Source organism: Prosopis cineraria, unplaced genomic scaffold (genome assembly GCF_029017545.1).
Source record: "Prosopis cineraria cultivar Desert tree isolate PC_DT_omini unplaced genomic scaffold, ASM2901754v1 PC1378, whole genome shotgun sequence".
Classification (NCBI taxonomy): Eukaryota; Viridiplantae; Streptophyta; class Magnoliopsida; order Fabales; family Fabaceae; genus Prosopis; species Prosopis cineraria.
The window spans coordinates 1-6,077 of NW_026556703.1; the positions used below are offsets into that span (position 1 = coordinate 1).

The window sequence follows — 6,077 nt, forward strand, 5'->3', positions numbered from 1 at the left end:
ATAAGCAGATGCAAGTCAAATGTTCAAAACGTTTCAAGTGAAAATATCAAAGTCGCTTGCTTCTTTAGATCACATTGTGCACAATAACCAGTGATGTATTGCTAAAGTTCTAGTTGTCCGGCATACTGCAGTAAAATAAGCATCAATTCATTGCCGCATTCATTGGCCAAATAAAAAAGACTGCCAGTCTAGCATACAGAAAGGTCAAATAGGAACTGAAAAAAAATCTCAGTTAAACATCTAGGATGATAGCAAACGTAGAGTTGCCAGGATGAGAATTTGGTTCCACATCCCCAAAGCTATAGGTCCATTACCTTTGTTGCAAGTGCTGAATCAGCAACCAGCCATATCAAGACAGATTTAAAAATCATAACAAGCAGTAATTTTAGCTCGTGATGCAACAAACAAATATCAACAAAAATTAATCTTTTAGGGGCAACTTCAGTGTCATTTATTTAGAAAGATATCACTTACACAACAATAGCACCAATAGGGTCTATCCAATCATCAAAATAATTAGCCAGAAGTGCAGCAATAAGGCCAATCACGTTAGTAATCACATCAAAAAAGTGATCCTGGGCATAAGCTTTGACAATTTCGTTACGGAAGGTGCGGCAATAAACCATCAGTAGGAATTTCACCAGCGTGCCTGAAAGCATTATTCCCACAACCCATTGCTCTTGCTCTCTAGTCAAATTGAATTCACTTTCCTGTAACAGTCATTGGCAAGAGCCGTCCAGAGATTGAGTTGCAGGTACTTGAAAAAATAACATATAATGTTTGTTCACTAATGGGAGTGAGAAATTTGACTAAATTTGAGTAAGAACTCACGTCTGACATTAGAGCACGCACGGACTCCAAAATTATCTGAAGTCCCAAAGTTGCCATGACAGACGCAAAAACAAGAATTCCCTGGAGCGCAAATTTTGAAATCAAAATGTTAGCCCCGAGTTACTGCTGTAATGAATCATACTACCATGAACATTCAAAATATCAAAATTCACTAGATAATTGAGACATGCAACATGAGCAAACACTATGCATAAACTTAAATCAAGAGTCCAAATAGTAAAACAATTCAAGAAACCAGAGAATCCAAAGTTGACACAATTCTTTCAATATAAAATTTATGAACAACAAGTTTATTCTCACAAGCAGTAGAGGAACCTCAGAAGAAATAATGCCATATGCTGCACTAATAAGAAATTTATACATAGCCATTAGATAAAGAGGTAAGAGAAAGTGGAAAAAATGTGAATAAAACCTCGCTCTGCGATTGAATTATAAAATTAGTAAACTATCATAAGCAAATCAATAATGGTCAAGGCAACAAAATGCAGAAATCATGCTATCATAGCACGCCTCAATTATCCAAGGTTATGCTTGTATTGTGTAACCTAATGCAAGAAGGAAATAAAAAAGTTTCTGACCAAATAACCTTGAAATATGTGAATTATGAAAGTAACAAAGCCCTTCAGAATGTAAAAATGTCATTCAGAATTCGCAAGGTTGCATGAAATTGATTGGCACAGAAAGACGAACCTTCAAATAAAAGTATAAAAGAGAATAAATAAAATAAGAGGAAATGCTTAAGGGGACTAACCAATGGTTGCATCCGCTTCTTTCCAATAGGGTACTGATATGGGTTAGGTGTTTGCATGGAAAATGCAGTGAACCAGAGAATGAATCCAGAAAGTAAGTCGAGAAGTGAATCCAAGGTGGATGCAATGATGGCTAGAGACCCACTTTTGATGCATGCTAAAACTTTGGCAGCAAAAAGAACCATGTTTGCTATATTGGATAATCTTATGGCAAACGTCTCACTTCTTGCCAATGTTCTTGGTCCTCCTGTAGAGAACAAAGGATGTTTAGTAAAGTGATTTGATTATCATTTATCAATCTAAAACCCAATGATGATTCAGGGCATGATGAAAAAGAAACCTTTGACATTCCAGGAATAAACCCACGCTCTGCTAAGGCATCCATTTCGTTAAACCCCTCTAGAACTTCGACCTGATGCTGATAGTACTCAGCTACATTATCTTCTGGTCCTGGACCTGAACCTGAAGCATGAGAAGCAAAATTTAAGACGTTGAATCATTCAATACACCCAAAAAAAAAAAGACAAATAAATCATTTGTTTCATGGAAATATTACCACCACTAAAAGAATATTCCTATAGCAACACATAACGCACGCAATACATTTCATATCATCCCCAACCCCCCACACGAACGTGGGGAAGGAAGACTAAACTTCTGGAAAACTCAACACCTGCACATTTATTGAGGGGGAAGGTCAAATATAAGTTGATAACTTGTGCTTGCAACTTCTGAGAAGCCCAGATTCATGAATGCATCACAAGCCTCAAGTTTTATTGGGTGATAGAGTTTGACAGTGTGGCCCAAAACAAAAAATAAAACAGTCCAGAAATTTGAAAACACGTAAAGGTGAGATAACAACAGACAGAGTGATGACCAAACATTTGATCACACCTTTTTGTGAGTTCAACTTCAAGTGAAGTTATGAAACTAAACTAAACAGCCGATCAGCCAAGAACTGCATGCGCCAAGTCTATCTATGTAACTAATCCAAAGTAGACATGGAAACTCAAATATAAAAGGCCACTTAGCCCAAAAGGCACTAATTTACAACCCAAAGCATTTCTCCCCTAGAGCATGTAAAACCCAGAAGTCTAGCAGCCAGTCATCTCGACTTCTATCATTCAAAACACAGAAAGAGCAACATGTCCAGGACGTACGCATGAAATATCACACTTCATCCACACACCACGCTAGCCAGTTTACATACACATATTAAAACAGCGCAGCTCAAAATTTACGGACATCCAAAATATATGCCTACCCTCTTGCCAAATACAAATTACTTAGAACAATGAAGACAGACCTCCTTTAGCCAGCCCAGTGGAAGCTATTAAGAATAATAGAGAAAAAGGCAGGCTAGCAGTATAGAGAACAAGCAACACGAGCAGAAAAGCCTAAGGTTGGAATGATCTCTCAATTCCGCATTGAAAGAAAAAGAATACAAAATGATCACAATTTCACAGCTGCTAATCAACTACAGCCGTTGGTTAAAAGGTGACTAGCAATCTGCAGATTCCCCATTAATTATAAAGAAACCGCCCCCTAAAATTATGAAAAGATGTTATTGGTAGCTATAACTTGACGAAAGTAGAATGAGACAGATATAGCGGGGAGGACATATTCTGCTTACCCCAAAACCAAGGCAGTCGTGGAGGCTACGTGGAGGCTTCTTCTCCTTGTGCTCCGAAGATAACTGGAAACCGTCAAAGTTCAACCGCCAGGACTGATCACCATTGTTGCTCGGTCCCAGCAAAGATAGCTCCTCGTCATTCTGAAGCGCCGGCGTCTCCACCATTTTCCGGTCACTGGAGAGTAAACCCAAACAGTCACTAGACTCGGCGAGCAGCACCGGATCGTCAGATGAATGGGAGAGAATTTGAAGAACAGATTAATGGAGGCGAATGATTGGGGTAGGTGGTGAATCGTGTTAAGGTGATATATAATCGGGAGATTTTCGAACGAGTATGTGGGAAACGTGTAAAGAGGGGAGGGAAATGTGGATCCGAACGCGCGTCAATGCACGCTCTGAGAGCGTGATTCAGCCTTGGCAACAGATTCTGGGCCGAAATAATGAGATGACGCTTTAATCGAATCTCTTCAAAATATAATGTAAACTTCTTTTATCATAATGTTGGCCAAAAATCTTCTTTTGTAATTATAGACACCCACCTCACCATGGTCTAATACTACGAGAAATATACTAAACTCAAGTCCCTTTCAAGATCTCTTTTTACCAAATCTAATCTTTGACGCCAGAAAATTATATAGAATTTTTTAATATCATCAAAATATAATAAAATAATCATATAATTCATTATTTATAAAATTTTATGTTGATTGATTATGTTGATATTAATTTTAAAAAATTACTATAAATTTGATTGTGTTCATTGATATAAAAATAATACAATATAAGATATTAAGCTTCTGAATTATTTTACCAATTTAATTTAATTTTATTAAATATGTGAATATTTCAATCCATATATTTAATTCTTTATACTTATTTTAGTAAAGATATACATTTTATTTTTTGAAAAACATAATTTTTAACTCTTACACTTTGCTTGTATTTTATTATAAATTCCTTCACTTTTTTCATTATTCTAAATTCATACACTTTTGTTTTTCAATAAAGGACCTAAAACATCAAAAAATAAAAATATAAGAACCTAAAATATTGAAAAGAGTTGCAAGAACCTATAATAAAATACGAATAAAGTATAAGAATCTAAAATTATATTTTTTTTATTTTTTTAATATGTTGAGGGAGACCAGTGCTGTCTATCGAAGGAAAATATCCTCATCTTATACTTAAAAAATAGATGAAGTTGCCAATAAAGGTTGGCCCAATAAGAATTCAATCTATAACTCATAAAATTATGAGATTAAATCTCACTATAAGGAACTTGTTAGTGGATAATTTACAAATATATCTATAAGCATTTTTTTTTAAATTTGAAAGCACATTATAATCTTGATGAGCTATTGAAATTTAACTCACCTATTTAAAAAAAATTGAAGCTCAAGGTTATTATTAATTGTACTGTACTTCCTTCATGTCTATATATATATATATATATAAATAAGAGAAAACAATTCCATCGCACAATTTAAAAAATTGGTTGACAACAATAATTATATTTAAAAATAAAAAACTAAACTAAAATGCCTATGTATTTAATGAAAACAAGTTTGCATGAATTATTTGTCATGAATGAAAATTAGGAATTTTATAAAAAATAATTTAAAATTATAATAAATATTTATTAAAATATATGATTTTACTTATAAAAATAAAATAATAAATAACAGGAGAGAGTGTACTGTTAATATTGACAAAGAAAGAAAGAAAAAGGATGGCCAGACATGTAATGAACGCGAAAGGAAAGTGGGCACGTGAATCGTGACGGTTCCTGATTGGCAAGCGGCCCTCGCTGCTTTGATCCATCAGCCAATGGCTTCATGAAACATGGTGTGTTTAGGTGAACACGCCTCTACAAAGGATGGTCGCTTCCATTCAGTTAGGATAATGTTGTCCTTCTCCTTCCCGCTCACTGTCACGGACACGCGGAACGCTCATCCGATACATCAGAAAAACCCATCAAAATGAGAATTCCCAAAAAAATGAAATATAAAGTCATCAACAATGCTCTCTCATTCCGTATTCTTAATTAAATTTTATTTTTTAATAAAATAATTACTTATTTTTAATTAATTTTATTTATTTATATTTACTTTTATTAAACATCGTACAATGAATATAACGTTATTATCAATAAAAGTATTTTAAAAAAAAGATAATAATTATATCTCAAAAGATGAAAATGCTTTATATTTTTAACGGAAAAAATACACTATAATATAAAATAAACTGATCCTCTTTAATTTTTTTTTTGATTTGTCAAATAAATTGTTCAACCATTGAGCCATTGATGTTTTTTAATATTACAAAATAAATTAAAGTATACTCTTTCCATTTAATATTATAAAACATTTTTAATATTATAAATCATTAATCATTAATTTGGGGCGGGAAAATTGCAGTTTCAATAACAAGAATTACGGCGGGCGCTTCATTTTATCCACACTCCAGAGATAATTACGTATCCACTACTTTATCCTCTCATTCTATCTCATAAACTCTTTATTTTGGGTTTTATCTCTCTTCCTTACCATCTTATATGGTTATGGGAGGATACTAGGCTTTTATTGTCTCTTTGTTACGGTAAACATTGTGTAATTTCTTTCTTTTAATTTTAATTTTTTATCAAAAAAATAACAAATGCTCCATTTGTTAAAAATATAAAAATTTTTAATATTTTAAGATATAATTAATATATTTTTAAAAAATCTTTAATAAATAAATTATTTTATATTTATTTTTAAATGGAACATCATGTTTCATACACGTAAATATAGAAAGATAATATTAGTTTAGAGATAGTCAACTACTTTATTGAAAATAAGACT

At 33.1% G+C, this 6,077-nt stretch overlaps 1 pseudogene; it reads right to left on the reverse strand.

Annotated features, from left to right (window-relative positions):
• Positions 1-470: 470 nt before the first annotated feature.
• On the reverse strand, positions 471-2,780 carry LOC129299989 (metal tolerance protein 11-like; annotated as a pseudogene).
• Positions 2,781-6,077: the final 3,297 nt, after the last annotated feature.